The following is a 19,517-nucleotide window of genomic DNA, read 5'->3' as shown; positions in this document are numbered from 1 at the left end:
AGAGGGGGGAGAAGGACCCTGAAAGGACATGGGGAAGACAAAGGGGTGGAGAAGGACGCTGAAAGGACATGGGAAGATGGGGGGAGAAGGACGCTGAAAGGACATGGGGAAGACAAAGGGGTGGAGAGGGACACTGAAAGGACATGGGGAAGATGGGAGGGGGGGAGAAGGACGCTGAAAGCACATGGGGAAGACAGAGGGGGGTGGAGAAGGACGCTGAAAGGACATGGGAAGATGGGGGGAGAAGGACGCTGAAAGGGCATGGGGAAGACAGGGGGGGAGAAGGACGCTGAAAGCACATGGGGAAGACAGAGGGGGGAGAAGGACCCTGAAAGGATATGGGGAAGACAAAGGGGTGGAGAAGGATGCTGAAAGCACCTGGGGAAGACAAAGGGGGGAGAAGGATGCTGAAAGGACATGGGGAAGACAGAGGGGGAGAAGGATGCTGACAGGACATGGGGAAGATGGGGGGGAGAAGGACGCTGAAAGGAAATGGGGAAGATGGGGGGGAGAAGGACGCTGAAAGGAAATGGGGAAGAGAGAGTGGGGAGAAGACACTGGCAGGGAAGAAGACAGAGATGCCAGACTATGGGGGGAGCGGAGGGAAGAAGATGGGTGCCAGACCAATTTGGGAGGGGGAGAAAGGGAGAGGCACAGTAACAGAGCAAATGGAAGATGCAAAAAGAAGAGAGACAGTGGATGGAAGGAATTAAATGAGAACATGAGGAAAGCAGAAACAAGGCAACAAAGGTAGGAAATTTTTTTTTTTTTTTTTGCTTCAGGATAAAGTAGTATATTAGTTGTGTTGATAAAAATTTATAAACATTAGAGGGTCTGGTAGAAACCCGTTTACAAAGTATGTATTCTTCCCAATTAATATTTCCAAATTAATAAAGTCTTTTTGCTTATTTTTAAATGGGTTTCTACCAGAGCCTTTAATTCAGTGGCATAATTAAATGAAATAACTATTTCTGTAGTTTATAGGGACGGGCGGGGATGGAGGTGATTCCTCGCGGGGACGGGTGTGGACGGAGGGATTCCTCGCGGGGATGGGTGGGGACGGGTGGGAGTCCTCATGGGGATGGGTGGGGACGGGTGGGATTTCTGTCTCCGCGCAATTTAAACATGCACCTTTCTTCCTCCATCCCATAACACACACAGCTTGGTGGTGATGATTATCAGATTGATTCATGAATATATAATGATGTTATGAGTGTGCACCTCTTCCTTCCCATCCTCCTTAGCATGTCACATACAGCATGTTACATTACACAAAGTCTGTGTAATGTAACATGCTGTATGTAACATGCTGAGGAGGATAAGAAGGAAGAGGTGCACACTCATAACATCATTATATATTCATCCATAGCTGCATGTTAATGATGTGCTCATATGCACTTATTTATCATCATAACATATACATCATCATTAACATGCAGCTGTGGATGTGTAAGGACAGGCTGAGGAGGATGGATGGGAAGGAAGGAAGGTGCACATATCAACATATCGTACATTTTTAACATGCATGATGCAGCTATAGGCAAGCTGAGGAGGATGGGATCATACAGATGTATATGTTCAGATATGCGCTCAGATGTGTATGTTTAGATATGCGCTCAGATGTGTATTTTTTTCTGATATATTTATTAAGCTTACAGTATTTATAAAAACACATTTAGATGAGGCAAGATGGCGTCAGGAGCAGGACGCTGAGAGAAGCACTCCCGTTCTGAAAGGAAAAATTTCTTCATTTCTACTTTTAAATAACGATATTTCTATGCCTAAAAGAAGAGGGAAACCGAGGGGTAACCCTCCACCTACCTCGGGCTTCTCGACGCCGAGGCAGACTGTGATAACATCATACACAGTCCCTACCTCTACATCGGGCGTCTCCGCTGCTGTGGAACGGGAAATCCACAGCTTGGACGGCGAGATGTCGCTCTCGCTGAGCCCACGAGGACCGCATACCTCTCCCATTCCCAGAGAATCTTCGCTGCAACGGAGCTGGCGGGAGGGCCCCCCCGGAGTGTGGGGTGAGGCTTGCTCTCTCTCCGAAGTTGACCCGGAAGTGGAACACGCAGCAGACACGCCGATCCCGACGTTGGAGAGGCAGCGTTCTGGGGGAGAGGAGCCATCGGTGGTGTGACAGGGATCTGGCTAGTCCTAATAAAGCCCGGGGAAAAGCCCAGGGAAAAGAGCAGGGAAGCATTAATAATGTGCCAGGGACTAAGGAGAAGAAATATCCTGAGTATAGGGAAAATCCTGTGCACAAGGTTAAGAGGGAGCCTGTCCCTTTAAAAGCTCACAGAGCTCAGGCTGGAACGGGAAGGACAGGGCTCTTTAAGGAATTAGCTAAAGCTGCTGTGAGGGGGCGTGGTTATGGGCCGAGTCTCCCTTTTTCTGAAGCTCCCTCGTCAGTGAGGGGGGAGGGACAGCTGGGACTGGAAGCTCAGGGGAAGCTGAGAAGGAACCCAGCTAAAGCAGCTAACTTTTGGCCAGCCTTGGAAAGTTCTCACCAGGATAGGGAAATGCAAAACCTTGAAACACTATCTGAGGTTTGTGACATGGACTGGTTAGAGAATAATGCTATGTCTTCTGAGGAAGAACACCCTATGGAATGGGAATAGGTTTAGGAAAGCCTGAATGTCCTTTTTCCTTGGTGAAAGGGGTTTTTTTTTTTGTTTCTTCCTTTTTGAGTTTTATGTTTTGTGAAGGATTTTGTATCCGTGTTTCAAGCTGGGCTGGAAGCTGCTGAATTTACTTTTGTGTTAGATGAGTGGTACAGTGGCCACACCTGTGGGAGCACAAGTCCCTCTGCTCCTAGTAAAAGGGAACTGCCACTCAAATCTACCAGAAGCCTAATTAGTGCCTAGAACCAGGTAGCCTAACTATTACTAAGGCAGGTACGGTTCTAGCACTGCTTGGGGAAATAACACCTAACCTGAACTGTATTTTATGTTCTTAATTTGTGAACCTGAATTGGCCAGCACTGAGGGTGCAGTGAAAAGAACTGGCACATGAGAGAAAGAAAGCAGAACAAGAGAAAATTGGAATGTTTTTGGGTTTTTACTTTGAATGCCAAATTTTGACCTTTTTTGTTTGAAACTTTCCTTGTGGATAAATAAAAGTAATATATTTGGACAAAACCCGGCCAGTGTGGTGTGCAGTTTATGGGAGGCACCAGGCCGCTGTGATCCACCACGGTTACGCTCGCGCCAAGACTGGGATTCTGGGGAAGTTACTAGGCCTTGCCAGGACCCCGGTCCCACAGTGGCCAGCGGTGGGGAGGTTGCAGGAGCCCAGATTTCTATCGCTGGAGCAGGAGCCGTGCTTGGGTCGGCTGATGTCCCCCTCCTTGGACCGTTGGTGAAACCACAGGCTGTTACCCTGGACTCCATTTGGTCTGTAATCGAGAATCTTCACCTGGTATGTTCTAACTTTGTTACTATGACTCAGAATTCTACCTCCAGGACAAGCTCCTTAGAGACTACTATTCAGCAACACCAAGTGGAATTAAAAATTTAGATAAAGCAACAACAGAGACTAAGAATTTGATTACCAAACAAACAACAGAAAAAATGATGATTTTGAGGAAGATTGAAAACCTGGAAAATCAGCAGAAAAATTTAAATTTGAGGATTCTTAATTTTCCGATTGCCAAGTTTATGTCTCCTCTAGAACTTTTTAAGAACTTTATGTTGAATGTTTTACATGTACCTGAAGTAAGTCTTCCCCCGATACAAAGAATTTACTATATAAAACAAGTGCAGAAAGAAAAAGCTACAGCAGATGAAAATGCTCAATTAGATGTTTCTGCTATTCTGCAGTCTTCTGATATTGAAATTCAGGGAAGAGCAACTTTATTGGTCTCGTTGGTATTTCTTCAGGACAAAGAGATGTTGCTGAAATTATATTTCAATTTAAAGCAGATTTCCTATTTGGGGGAAAGGGTATATATATTTCCTGATGTTTCGAGGTGGACGCAGTCCAGAAGGAAAGAATTTCTGTTATATAGATCAAAGGTGATTGCTTTGGGGGCAAGTTTTCAGTTGCGATTCCCTTGTAAATGTTTTATTTCCTATCAGGGAAGTAAATATATATTTTTCAAACCTGCCCAATTAGGTTTTTTCCTTGAAGGTAAAGGTATTTCTACACAGTCCGAATGATACAGGTTAATAACGTGGTTAATTTTATTTTGGATAGGTAAGATCTGACTGCTCTATTTCTAAAGTTTTAGTTTCCTTTGTATATTTCCCCTTTCCCGAGGGGATTTATTTTCATCTTGTCTCTTCTCCTTAAGTTGTGGACTGTATTATATGATTTATATGGATGCTTAAATTTCAATTCTTGGTATGTAATATGACTAAGAGAATAATATATTGCTGTATTTCTTTAAACATCTTGTATAGGATGCATTAAAATGATAAATAAATTAAAAAAAAAAAACCAAAACACATTTAATACTTGTTACAAAAAATATTGTGCAATTGTGATCTACTTCTGGCCTACAAAGGTCAAAAGAAATCCTTAACTGAGATTTTACATTCAAAAGTGAATTATAGCTACTAGCACTATTATTTATTAGTTATTTATTATGCAGATGTTTGTTAGTTTGTTATTAGTTCAGTATTAGACATATGTTAGTTTAGAATAGATAGGTATAGATTAGTTTAGTTTAGTTTAGGTTAGGTTAGGGCCCTGCTGAAAGAGTCTACCTTGACGTGGTTGCAGGCTTACAAATCTTTTGGTCAAAGAGTGCGGCGACAGAGAAAAGTATGTGTGTATTCGGCCCATGGAAGAAGGGAGGGTTGGGGGGGAGGGGTGCGTAGGGGGCCCAATAGGATTGCTCAGTAAGGGGCCCAGAAATTTCTGATGGCGGCCCTGTCTGGCTGGGTTTGAGGGCACTAGGAAGTAGGGTTATGGATTGAAGACTATATCAAAAATGTGTGTTTTCAGTCTGCTTTTAAACAAAGTAAGGGAAGGAGCTTGGTGGACAAACTCAGGTAATTTATTCCAGGCATAGAGGGCAGCTAGATGAAAGGAACAATGTCTGGAATTGGCAGTGGAGGAGAAAGGTGCAGCTAAGAACAGTTTATCTGAGGAACGGAGTTCTCTGGGAGGTGGATGAGGAGAGATATTGAGGGGCAGCAGAATGAACACACTTGTAGGTCAGCAGTAGGAGCTTGAATGTAGATAGGGAGCAGATGAAGTGATTTAAAGAGAGGGGTGATATGCGTGTAGCGAGGATGATAGAAGATGAGTCGTGCAGCAGAGTTTTGCACAGATTGCAGGGGGGAGAAGTGGCCAGTTAATTTTAATTTAATTTTCTATACCGTTCTCCCAGGGGAGCTCAGAACGGTTTACATTAATTTATTCAGGTACTCAAGCATTTTTCCCTGTCTGTCCCGGTGGGCTCACAATTTACTTAATGTATCTGGGGCAATGGGGGGATTAAGTGACTTGCCCAGGGTCACAAGGAGCAGCGTGGGTTTGAACCCACAACCCCAGGGTGCTGAGGCTGTAGCTTTAACCACTGCGCCACACATAGCCAGTTAGAAGTAGATTGCAGTAATCTATGTGTGAGGTTACACACGTGTGTACAAGGGTACATGTAGTGTGCTCAGAGAGGAAGGGGAGAATTTTGGTGATGTAGATAGAAGCAACAGGCCTTTGCAGTTTGTTGGATGTGCAAAAAAAATGAGAGGTCAGAATCAAAGACGACTCCAAGGTTGCGAGCAAAGGAGACTGGAACAATGACAGTGTTACTTACTAAGGTGGAAAATGAAGGAGGAGGAGCAGAGGGTTTAGAAGGAAAGAGAAGCAAGTTTATCAAGTTTCAAGTTTATTAGGATTTTATATACCGCCTATCAAGGTTATCTAGGCGGTTTTTACAATCAGGTACTCAAGCATTATCCCTATCTGTCCCGGTGGGCTCACAATCTATCTAACATACCTGGACATGTTTAGTTTCAGATGATGGCAGGACATCCAGGCAGCAATGTCAGCCAAACAGGCAGAGACTTTTCTTTGGACTTTAGGTGAAATTTCGGATGTAGAGCGGTAGATCTAGGAGTCATTGGAATATAGGTGATACTGGAAGCCATGGGAGGACATCAGGGCACTGAGGGAAGAGGTATAGAGCGAAAAGAGAATAGGTCCTAAAACAGAACCTTGGGATATGCCAACCACTATCGGGGTAACAGGAGAAGAGGACCCACCAACACATACACTAAAGGCGTAATGGGAGAGGTAGGAGGCAAACCAGGAGAGGACAGATTCACAGAATCCAAGTGAGGACAACGTATCAAGGAGTAAGCTGTGATTAACAGTTTCAAAGGCAGCAGAAAGGTCAAGAAGGATGAGGATCGAGTAAAGGCCCTTAGATTTGGCCATGAAAAAGTCACTGCAGACTTTGATGAGGGCATTCTCTGCGGAGTGCTTACTGAATAATTCCTGGTGTAGCCATATACCACTGATTTCCATCACCATTAATGGGACAACCTATTCCATACCTCTTGTAACTAGTGATTCTATGGACATTCCAGACTTTATTTCATATGCTATGCATCCACACCCTCTCAGCATGGGGGATGAGACATTTCACAAGCTGCTGAATTTTACAGAACTCCATACCTTTATTGAACCACTTAAGACAACCTCAAAAGAAGTGAATCATACCATCACTTTTGAAAATGAACAGATTGCACAAACTCTTGAAAATTTGCTATGAGATTCTCATGTCTCTGGGAACTTTTCTTTGTGTATTCGCTTACTGCTGATCATGTCTTCAATGTTCTAATTCAGTGGTTTCCAACCCTGTCCTGGAGGACCACCAGCCAGTCAGGTTTTCAGGACAGCCCTAATGAATATGCATGAAAGAGATTTGCATGTAATGAAGATGATAGGAAAGCAGATCTACCCTATGTATATTCATTAGGGCTATCCCGAAAACCCGACTGGATTACTAGCGAAGACATGAAGACTGCCAATCAAGTGGAGAAAGCTTCATCCATGGCTAGACAAATCATGGGCTGTATCCGTAGAAGTTTCGTCAGCCGTAAGCCCGAGGTCATAATGCCGTTGTACAGATCTATGGTGAGACCCCATCTGGAATACTGTGTACATTTCTGGAGCCCGCATTATCAAAAAGATGTGCGGAGAGTTGAGTCAGTTCAGCGAATGGCCACCAGGATGGTCTCAGGACTCAAGGATCTCCCGTATGAGGAACGACTGGGTAAGTTGAAGCTGTACTCACTCGAGGAACGCAGAGAGAGGGGAGACATGATAGAGACGTTCAAATATGTCACAGGCCGTATCGAGGTGGAAGAGGATCTCTTTTTCTTTAAAGAACCCACGGCAACAAGAGGGCATCCGTTGAAAATCAGGGGTGGGAAATTTCATGGCGACACCAGAAAATATTTCTTCACCAAAAGGGTGGTTGATTGCTGGAATAATCTTCCACAACAGGTAATTGAGGCCAGCAGCGTGCCAGAATTTAAGAAAAGATGGGATTGGCATGTGGGATCTCTTCATGGAGGTAGTTAGGGGGGTGGGCCATTAGTGTGGGCAGACTAGATGGGCCGTGGCCCTTTTCTGCCGTCATGTTCTATGTATCTGATTATCGCTACCACGCCCACTTTCTACCCATAAACATGCCCCCTTGAAGAAAATTAAGGAAAATATTTTGTGCATGGTGTATGCAAACAGACAGGCAAATTTATTATGGGACGGTAGCGCATGTCCAGTGGTAAGTCTGTTTAATGTGTGGTAAGCGCATGCTAGTGCTTACCACAGTTTAATAAAAGGACCCGATAGTGTAGAGCAGTATAGAGCAATCTTTTTCTGCCACAGCACACTAAACTCAGGGCCACATCTACAGGGCCTCTGAGCATGCGTGATGTCGACTAGTGATGTCGCACGCATGTTGCGTGATGTCGACTAGTGATGTCGCACGCATGTTGCGTGATGTCATCACTTCAACATCTGCATGTGCTCAGTGGCCCTGTACTTGGGGGCCTTCCAAAACCTGGACAAACTGCCTGGTTTCGGAAATCCCTCCATCACCGGGAAGGGGGGCGGGGGCAGAGAGGAGGAGAGGTACCTGTGCAGGCAGTGACCGATTCGTCTCTTTCATGGCACACCTGGAATCTCGCCATGGCACGCTATTGTGCCGCAGCATACAGTTTGCGATACACTGGCGTAGAGTACCACCATGTAAAAATTTAAAAGCAAACATACACATTTTAAACTGAATCCTAGCTTCTATAGGCAATCAATGCAAACTAATCAACATAGGAGAAACCCGTTCATACTTCCATGCAGAAGAAATCAATCTACCTGGCATATTCCTGCATTGTCTGCAATTTTTTTTCAGCAAAGCCCTAGAATGGCCTATTACAATAGTCCATCTGTGAGAGCATGAGGAAGCAGTGTTTTGATGGGTTTTGAATTGTTATCCATGAACTAGTTAGGAATTCTATGAGCGTTGGAGCATTTACCATGCCGGCTCATGTTAAAAATCTCTAGCACAGCTTGATAAAAGGGGCCCTTTTTAATTGGCCTGATAATTGACCATGCCAGTTTTCAGCCAATAAAAAAAAATGAAGCAATTTAAGAGTTCAGTGCTATAGTGATGCCTAAGTGGAGGTGCCATCCAGCACCTAAAGCCACCTAATGATGACTGTGTTAAAAAGTGGGCGTGGTTATGGGCAGAGACTAGGCGTGATTGACTTAGCGTCTTTAGGCATCTCACATAGACTCTGCCACATTAGGCGAGTGAAAAGCTGGCCTAATGGAGCGGCACTTATGTCTGGGATGTCTAACGATGCCAAAGTCTGCTTAGGCACTACTAGGCATGATTCTATAAACGGCACCAATTTTTTTGATTCACAGCTGCGATGAGCGCTGCTGTTTATAGAATCTGGCCCTAACTTCTTATTGAGAGCTTGACTGCAGAAGGATTTATGAATGAAACACAGTCAGAGATTAAGGAAAGTGCAGGCTCTCTCTTTAAGGGGAGAGCAGTGTTAAAGAAATGATAGTCTACTGATTCAATTTGTCAAAAAACAATTGCTGACCTTCAGAAAAAAAACTGAAGGCTTTTTTTAGTCCCTTCTTGATAGTTTTCTGTTGGTCTACATCCAGTTTTAGGTGTAGATGAAATATTTTTATGTTGACATTTTGTAATGTACATTGTTAAGTGTGTATTGCAATTTTAGTTGTTTATATTATTACATTTTAGTGTATTGTGACAGCCAAATGGTCACCTCCCATCATTGCATCACCACCAGGCTTTTGTGGTCACATTTTTCCATTCTATCACCAGGTTCTTCCAGGCACTTTTACTACCAGGTTCTTCCCTGTTTAATCTCACCACACTTCCCTGGTCAATCTGGCCACCAAAGATTGTGCCGGTCTCCACCAGTCCCGCTGGTCACCACAGGTCCTCTTCAATCCTCACTGGACTTATGGGTCTTCTAGCTGCTTCCGGTACCATTACCAGTCAAATCATGTTGGTCCCAGGCTCTAGTTTCTGTTTGTCTTCAGTTAACTCACTCACCAGGATCTCCTACCCAATGGACATTTTCTTCTTTTTCCATGCTCACCAGCTATCTTCCATCTCTGGACCTTCCCTTCCTCTGCCATAGCCAACATTTCTTTCCCACCGTCCCATCTCTTTCTCTCCCTGCCTTGTGCCCTGGGTCAAACCTCTCTATTCCCCACCATGCAGCATCTCTCCTTTCCTTCCCTCCATTATCATGTGCAACATTTCGTTCTCTCTCCCCATGCACCATCTCTCCCTGGTCTTCACCCTATGTCCAACATTTCTCCCTTTCTCTTCTCTGTGCATGACTCCTTCCCCTCCACCATATGCAGGATTTCTCCCTCACCCCTTTCTACCTCTTTCTTGCTTCTCACCAGGGTTTCCTACCCATTGGAAGATTTCTTCTTTTTCCATGTTCACCAGCCATCTTCCATCTCTGGACCTGCCCTTCCTCTGCCATAGCCAACATTTATTTCCAACTGTCTGCCATCTCTCATCTCTCTCTCCCTGCCTTGTGCCCAGCTTTCCATTCCTCCCTCCCATCTGCCTGTGCAGCACCTCCGGACCTGACCAAACCCCAGCATGAGATTTTTTTGTGGCCTGCTCTGTCAGGGCTTCTCTCTGCTATGGCATCAGTGACATCATCAGTGATGTGGCAGAGGGAAAGCCCTGGTGGGTCGTTAGAAGCCTGTTCAGAACGTTCTCTCATTGTTGGCAGCCTTAACTCACTGCTCTGCCAGTGTCGGGCCTTGATCCTGCTTTTGTGAAGGTAGGACACAGCAGAGAGGAAGGTCCGATGCCGGCAGAGCAGTGAAGTTCCTGGATCATGACGCTGACCCTGGAAGCACCCCCTTATGGTCTGCATCCGGGGCGGACTGCCCTCCCGCACCCCCCCTCGGTATGCTACTGTTATGGATATCCTGAAAATCTGACTGGCTGGGGGTCCTCTAGGACAGAGTTAAGAGTCACTGCTTTAAAATATTACTGTATAGTTTATGAAGAACAGTAAAATTGCTACCTTCCCGCAATCAACTTTGAGTAGCCTGCCACTGGCAAATAGTTATTAGCAAATGAGTCAATGCGTTCCAGTTGAGAGCTTTTAAAAGAATGTTTATGATAATTAGTTTAATTAGAATAAATGACACAGAACTAATTTGTAAGTGAATGTTTTGGCAAGCATATCTATGCAATGCAACATTTGCATCATGGCTGAGCAATTGTTATTAGCATAAGTTAAACAAATTAGTTATTTGAAAATGTGTGAAATATGAGTATTATATAATGACTTGGAATAAGTACCACATGCATTTACTGCTGTCTTAATGGAAAAAAACCTAAGTTGCGATCTGTTATTGCAGAGAGAAAAGAATGACATTTCTGTTGTCAACTGAATTCTGTATTCATATATTGCAAGATGCAATCATTGATGTTGCAAATAAAAGGGCCATTTTACTAAGTTGCATGGCCAGCATGGGTCTTTCCTGCATGCTGAGACCATTTTTAGTTTGATGGTAAAATGGCTCCATTTACATTTTTCCTGTTAATAGCTAATTAGGTCGAAACACGATCGTATCGAGTCAGTGTTATATTACCCAACAAAGGAGATCGAGCACCAACCGGTCACCTTCTTTGTTTGCTTTCTTTGCCTTCCATGATTTGGGAAGGAGGGATCTCCTGTTTTTTCTGAGTGACTGACTCGCATGCTAATTTCCCCAATAACGTGTGAACACATGGCCAGATTCTGTAAGACTCTTACCATGATATATACCAAGCTCAGTATATATCACAAACTCCTCATCTCCAATATATAATCTCCAGCTCCTCAGAAGTACCACCTGGGCTCAAAAGTTTTCACTGCCCTAGGCCTTATGTACTACCACCTCACTGGAGCCGCCATCAAATTTTACTAACAAACTTTACTTTTAAATTTTAATTTAACAACCCTTCTAGCATATTTCAAGGGTACTTAGCTTTTAATTGTGGTCTTAAAAGCTAAGTACCCTTGAAATATGCTAGAAGGGTTGTTACATAAAAATTAAAAATTTAAAAGTAAAGTGTGTTAGTAAAAATTGATGGCGGCTCCAGTGAGGAGGTAGTACATAAGGCCTAAGGCAGTGAAAACTTTTGAGCCCAGGTGGTACTTCTGAGGAGCTGAGGATTATATATTGGAGATGAGGAGTTTGAGATATATACTGAGCTTGGTATATATCTCGGTGAGAGTTTGATTGGTGATACTCACAAGAACATTCATATAAAAATTGAGTGCCGTTTGGATAAACAGATTCTGTAAGAGACACCTAATCAAGGTGCCACTAGGTGCTTAAATCGGCACCTATGAGATGCCGCTGAAAAGTTCTCAGCTCAACCAAGAAGAGAATGATGTGGAGCCATGAAACTTACAAGTTATTCCACACTTTTCATTTCAAATCACTGAAACAAAAAGCGTCATGAAAAGTGTGGAATAACTTGTAGGTTTCATGGCTCCACATCATTCTCTTCATGGTTGGGCTGAGAATTTTTCAGTGGCCTCTCATACATTAATTACCTAAACCAGTTTTAACAAGTTCATAATTGGGAAAAAATATTAAGTTTTATGTTTTATTAAAATTTGATATTCCTTTCCAGCTTCCAACAGTTCCAAGCAGTTTAAAAGTATACAAAATTATAATAAGAAAGAGAATTCCATAAAACAAAATTAGACCTAAAATAAAATCACACATACAAATCAACTATTAAAACAGAATCATGCCATTGTTCCAGATAAAATTTGTCATCTACCAAAATATCCCAAATTAGTAAATATGATCATTATTAGGTATCTCTTTACCAAAAACTTGTGAGAAGAAATAACTTTTAAGTAGTATTTTAAATGTCATAAAATTAGGTTCTAATCGCAAATAGTTTGATAATTGATTCCATAAACTGGGGGGCTAAGCAAAAAAATGCTTTGAATCTGGTATTCTCCCATTGTATTCTTTTAATAGATGGTATACCTAATCTGTTATCTTGTAGCGATCTAAGCGTTCAAGAAGGAACATATGGTATAATCAATGAATTAAAATGCATTGGTTCCTGAAGATGTAATACTTTATGCGTAAGCGTAAGCAATTTGTATTTTATCCTATACTAGTCTTTAAGCCCGTTACATTAACGGGTGCTAGAATAGATGTGTCTGTCTATCTTTCTTTCTGTCTCTTTGTCTCCTTAACCGCTGTTTGTCTTTCTTTCTTTCTTTCTGTCTCTCTCTCCTTGGCCACTTTCTGTCTGTCTTTCTTTCTGTCTCTCTCTCTCTCCTTGACCGCTTTCTGTCTTTCTTTCTGTCTCTCTCTCCTTGGCCGCTGTCTGTCTTTTTTTCTTTGTCTCTCTCTCTTTGGCCACTGTCTGTCTGTCTTTCTGTCTGTCTCTCTGGCTCCCTGTCTGTCTGTATTTCTTTCTGTCTGTGTCTCTCCCTGGCCCCCTGTCTGTCTTTCTTTCTTTCTTTCTCGCTCCTTGGCCGCTGGCTATCTGTCTATTTGTCTGTCTGGCCCTCTGTCTGTTTGTCATTCTTTCTGTCTGTGTCTCTCCCTGGCCCCTTGCCTGTCTTTCTTTCTGTCTGTCTCTCTCCCTGGCCCCCTGCCTATCTCTCTCTTGCCCCCTGAGCAAACCAAGATTGCTGCCTGCCCCCCCAGCACACCCCTCCCCCCAAGGCAGCCCTCTTTCCATCTCCCCATCCACTTCCCTGTGCAGCAGTAGCAGCCGGACGCCTCGCAACACCTCGGACACCCTCCTGCCTTGCTCTCACTGCTGCACCCTCCACAAGCCGCTGCACGCACTGCAAGCCACCGCAAGCCACAAATCGAAGATGGCCACAGCGTAACAAATCACGCTGTCAGGGATCACGGCATTGTAAGTGCGCATACGCGCTTAGGGTTTTATTATAGAGGATGTTCTCAGGAGCCAATGATATTGCAGGAACAAAGGTGCTACATGATCAAATTTTTGTTTATGGCCTAATAATTTTAGTTAGCTACTAGGTGCCTACCTGATTCTATAAAAGGTAGGCGTCTATCGCATGGTACCTAGAGGCACCTAATGCTTAAATGGGCATGTTTGGGGATGGAGATAGAGAAAGGTCCTGCTAGGCACAATTCTGAAAAGAACTTAGGCACCTGCAATGTAGGCCATTAAAACCATGGCCTACATTACCGGCACCTAAGTTTTATGATAGGCGCCATAAGACAAATTTCTGTAAACGGCACCTAAGCTTGATTGACACATGACAAGCACCTTTTTTCAAGGTGCTGCCAATTTAGGTGCTGTTTACAGAATCTGGCCCTTACTGACACTTATTTTCTAAGGGGTACGGGCTCATACATTAATCACACTCTAAGTCAGGGGTCTCCAAAGTCCCTCCTCGAGGGCCGAATCCAGTCAGGTTTTCGGGATTTCCCCAATGAATATGCATGAGATCTTTGTGTATGCACTGTTTTCAATGCATATTTATTGGGGAAATCCCAAAAACCTGACTGGATTCGGCCCTCGAGGAGGGACTTTGGAGACCCCTGCTCTAAGTGGTTAACACGCAGCAATGTAGCTGATTAGCAGAGAACATAATTACTTTCTGCCCCAGACACGTCCTATCAATAAAAAATAAAATTTATTTTTTTTAAATTGAATTTATAGCATACAATCCAAAGACAACTTTGAAAAATAAATTACAGAAAAAAATTCAAAGCTAATTAACATCAATAGCACAGTATTAAAAAATAAAAAAAATCTTTACTAAACAGTGTCTGCTAGAAGGAAGAAGAGTCAAGAATAATTTCCATGAGAACCCACTAAAAAACCACTAAGGGCTCTTTTTACTGAGCTGTGTTATGGCATTAACGCGTGGAATAGCGCTCGCTGAATTGCCGCACACGCTAGACCTTAACGCCAGCATTGAGTTGGCGTTAGTTCTAGCAGTGTAGCGTGCAGTGTAGCGCACGGTAATATCCTGCATGCGCTAAAAACGCTAGCGCACCTTAGTAAAAGGAGCCCTAAGAGCAGGAACCTGATGCAATCTAAATTCAAAACCTAAACTACATTAGTTTTCTATGGGCAGCCACCGAGATACCCTTATCCTCAAGGGAAAAAAAAATTGCAATTGAGCTGGTTCATCAAATATATATATATCTACTGCCATGAAAGGTTATAAAACATTTACAAGGACACCTTTAGAAAAGGGAAGTGCACACTGATCCCAAAACTACCGCAAGGTGCCTCAGCACGTCCTGCGATAGTGTTTTTTCCCCTGCGGTAAACACATGTTAGTGCTTGCCACAGTTTGGTAGAGGGCCACAAAGTACTTCTAAAGTTCAGGATTTTTTTTCTCACAGCTAAAAACTTTATCAGCTAATTTATTGACCAATAACAGGGTATATAGGCAACTACATTTCCTGTACTTGAATCCTTCCATGTGCTAGATTTTCTGAAAAGACAGGAATGCAAAGGTTCTTAACATAAAGGAAGAGCTACTAATATCCACTAAAACTAGGGATTAATTTGTAGACTAAAGGAAGTAGAACTGTATAATCCGCCAGTATCACAAAGTTCAAGAGGGCTCACATAAAGAAAAAAATAAAACTGAGCATGCTCAGGAATATGACAGATCATAAGTTGTCAAATACAACAATCCAAACTGATTTCAATTTTCCAGACCGAATTTCTGAAATAGAAAATCTTTTAAAGCTTTCCAATCAGGCACACATTTCAAGACATTCCAGTTTTTTCAGCTAAAAAAGTTAGTGATGTGGAAAACAGTTTCTTATATCTAATCTTTGTTATAGTAGGATACTGAAGCATGGAAACCAACCGGGCAAACACACTAGCCTGAAAAAGCTCCTGTAGGTCTTTAGTTGAAGAAAAAAAAAAAAAAAAAGGTTCAGTAGGCTGATAGCAGCTTGTTTTTCAGAAAATATAGTAATGTGAGTATAGACGCTACTTTTCAAGAAATGCCTGCAAACGACTTACTAATACTAGCTCCTTCCCACTTCCCAATACCTTCCCGATTCTCCCAAAGCAACCTCATCTACTCTTTATGTCCTCTAGAAATTACCAGATATCTTCCTCTTATTAATACGTTTTTTTGTAATTCTTTTGTAATCTGCCTTGAACCGCAAGGCAATGGCGGAATAGAAATCTCTAATGTAATGTAATGTAATAAAGACCTGCATGGTCCATCCAGTTTGCCCAACAGTCACATTCATTATCAAGGCAAATGTTGAACCAACAATCCAGTAATTATTTATTTTATTTGCTAAGGTTGTCACCGGCCGGGGTCACTGATCAAGTAGTATGGACCCCCAGCAAGTGGCAGTACAGATCCTCCTAGACAGGGGAAAGCCCTACAGTTCGGCCAGTACCCATTCACTGTCTCAACTATATTTAAAGAGTTCAGCTTGTTGCATTTACTACACATAGGGGGGTCTTTTACTAAGGCATGCTAGATTTAGTGCAAGCTAAATATTAGCACATGCTAAATGTGAACGCGTCCATAGAATATAATGGGCGCATTAGCATTTAGAATGCGCTAAATCAGCTAGCACACTTTAGTAAAAGATCCCCCCATAGCCCTTGTTTAAAGCAAAAATCAATAAACACTTGAATCCTCCGCTATCATCAAAAGCAACAAAACAAACACTCAGGCTTCTGCCTAGGTCCATAAAGAAAACAGGCAAGCTTCTGTAGAAAGCCAACAGGTTAAGTACACCATACAGTTTCTTTCCTGAAACTGTAATATCCCTTAGGTAATGTTGTACAGTTCCCAAAAAGGTGATTCAGTTTCCACCTTCTGTTAAGGAACCTGGGCTTTGAGACAAAACAGTTCCTTTTCTTCGCCAGGCCCTTTTTTTAGTTTCCAAGAAACACAAAACTAATACTAAAGCACAGTTCATTCAAGTTCACTAGTGCTGCCTGGCTTTAGACTAGGCAATTCCTAACTCCAGAGAGCTGGGGGAGGAGAATTGCTGAATCCACTATTCAGAATTGGCTTTTAACAAGCACCCACAAAGAAAAAACACACCTAAGAGCTTTACTGGATTCTGCCACACAATTCTAGCTTCACACTGTGACTTCTGGAGCAATGTAACACTCAAAAATAAGGGGAAAACCAATTAGCAAGCAAACAGTTCCAACAGCTAGTTAAACTGTGACATTCTGTGTACTGCTCTGTATTTAGTGCGAAACCTCCGTGATTTCCTCTGGATCACAAGGTTCTGCTGGGCCCAGCTGCTTCAGTTCCTGTCCCATGGGCTCTGCTTCCTGACCTTGCTTGGCTCTGAGAGCTTTCCAAAGCAACTCTTCCTGTGTTGCCTCTGAGTGTGTGTGCTCTGCTTAAGTTTGGTAGGACCACACCCAAACCTGTGTGGCAGATGTACAGGCTTGAGAACTCTCTGGTCAAAGCAGGCATAAGTTCCGGATCGGGCTGCTGAGCTAATCGCCATGGGGGAACTGGGGGAGGGAGGAGTAGGCTGGGTGGTACGCCAAGGGAGTGGGTGGGGGGGGGGGAGGGTCCAGCAGGAGGGACTGGGCATCCCTCATATCGGTGAAGAGCGGTTTGGGGGGTATCCGGCAGGAGGGACAGGCTTCTCTACTGCAAGTGAAGCGCAGTTTGGGGGGTGGGAAACCAAGGGATGGTTCTATGATTCTCTAACTGGCGTTGTTTATGACAGATGCTGGTTAGAGAATCATGCTTTTAGGCGAAGGACTGGCCCCTCCTTCGCCTAAAAGGTCATGTTTTGGGCATTTGGGACTTGGACAATTTTTTGGTTGGGAATGTGTTGAAAGCATACATGTAGTGGCAATCTGGGCAACTAAATTGCTGAACATACAGGTAGGCCATTCTCGAATAAAAACACATTTTGGACATTTTTCTTCAAGAATGGATATTTCCCTGCTGCCTACTTTGTGTGCCTAGGGCCTTAGACTTTACTTTTGATTATGCCCCTCCACGTTAAGGCGCCTTTAGAGAATATGGGCCAAACAGTTTAAATAAACATGCATTTCAATAAATGAATGAATTATAGAAATGGGAGATACCTCCCAAAATATGCCTCACCACTCAATCATGGCATATTCAATACATGCATTTATCATACAGTATGATAAGTGATCAAATAATCATCACAGAATAATATTAATTATCTCCCCAGTTATTGGCATATTCAATACATGCAACCACTTTAAGTTGTATGTTTCTAACTTCTTTAATAAAGCTTCAAAAATACAAAATAAACTTATCTTGAATCTGTGCATAAGGACACATTTTGGGAGGTTTTTCCCCATTTGGTCTCTGGGCCTTTGTGCATGTTCTGAGAATTAAATACTAATTATTAGTTGGAGACAGTGGTGTTCCAAGAGGGAGGGGTGGTCCGCTTGGGCTTGGGGGGCAGCACGGCTTAGGGGGCAGCACAGCCGGCTGGGTCCGGGTCCTCCTGCCCTCATGCCAGGTCCGGGTCCTCCTGCCCTTCCTTTCCCCCGGTCCGCACTGCTGCAATCTTACCTCCCCGCTGCTGCTGCTGCTAATCGCCGACAAGAAGTCTTCTTTCTGATGTCAATTCTGACATCGGAGAGGACGTTTCGGGCCAGCCAGGCAGTGATTGTTGGCCCAGAACGTCCTCTCCTACGTCAGAATTGACGTCGGAAAGAAGACTTCTTGTCGGCGATTAGCAGCAGCAGCGGGGAGGTAAGATTGCAGCGGCGCGGACCGGGGGAAAGGAAGGAGAGAGGCGCTTTTTTCCCACGGCAGGGAGGGAAGGATGTAGGCAGGCAAGCTGGCTGGCTTTAGCGCAGCAGGGAGGGAGGGAGATAGATAGGCAGGCAGGCAGGCTGGCTTTGGGGGTGGACAAAATCTGGAAAGCAGTGGGGGGACATAAGGAGACACTGGGGGCACTAAGGACACGGGAAGGGGGCACTATGGACACAGGATGGAGGCACTGGGGGCATCATGGACACAGGACGGAGGCATTGGGGGCACTAAGGACACAGGAAGGAGGCACTATGGACATGGGAAGGAGGCACTAGGGGCACTAAGGACACGGGAAGGAGGCACTGGGGGCACTAAGGACATGGGAAGGAAGGAGGGAGGGAATAGAAAGGGACAATTGTTGGGCCTGAGTGCAGAAAGAAAGAAATGAAAGAAAGGATTCACAGTCAATTAATAGATGTCCTTTTTGATGAAAAAAATAAATGGTCATGTTATCTCTGACTTACTTTCTCTGCAGCAGAGTTGGCAGCCGCGCTGAGGTGCAGGAAGGTCCCGCGATGACTCGTCTGCCGGCTCTGCTCCAGAAGAAGTAAATTACGTCAGAGAGGGTGGACCCGGCAGACACAGTCATTGCAGGACTTTGCCACAACTCCCTGCGTCTGCCGGGTCCACCCCCTCCGACGTATCTTATTTCTTCTGGAGCAGAGCCAGCAGACGAGTCATCGCGGGACCTTCCAGCATGCAGTTGCTGAGTCCCTTCTAGAGCAAGTACGTCGGAGTGGGGTGGACTGGCAGCCGGCAGCTACAGTCATCGTGGGACCTTGCTGCATGAAGGGAGAGAAAAGAGCAGGACTGCTGGAATGGAAGAGTGGTGGAGGGAAAGAAAGGGGGCAGGGTGGAATGGAAGGGTGGTACTGATAGAATTGATGTACAGAGAAAGGGGAGAGACATAAGGGGGGAGGATTTTGGAGGGAAAGAAAGGGGGCAGATGCTGATTCAAGAGGGGTGGATAGAGATAGAAAGGGCAGACATTGGATGGTAGTGGGGCGCCTATGCTGGATGGAAGTGCAGATGGGATAGATAAAGGAGCAAATGCAGGAAGGAAATGGGAGGAGAGAAAGAGGTGAACAGACGCTCGATGGAAGTGGACAGAGAGAGGAGAAGGTACTAGATGGAAGGGTTGGAGAAAGAGGGTACATGATGGAAGGAGGGGATAAATAAAAGGAGGGCACATGAAGGGGAGAAAAG

The sequence above is a fragment of the Geotrypetes seraphini genome, chromosome 1 (assembly GCF_902459505.1).
Source record: "Geotrypetes seraphini chromosome 1, aGeoSer1.1, whole genome shotgun sequence".
In the NCBI taxonomy this organism is placed as follows: Eukaryota; Metazoa; Chordata; class Amphibia; order Gymnophiona; family Dermophiidae; genus Geotrypetes; species Geotrypetes seraphini.
Note: the sequence above shows the minus strand (reverse complement) of the source record.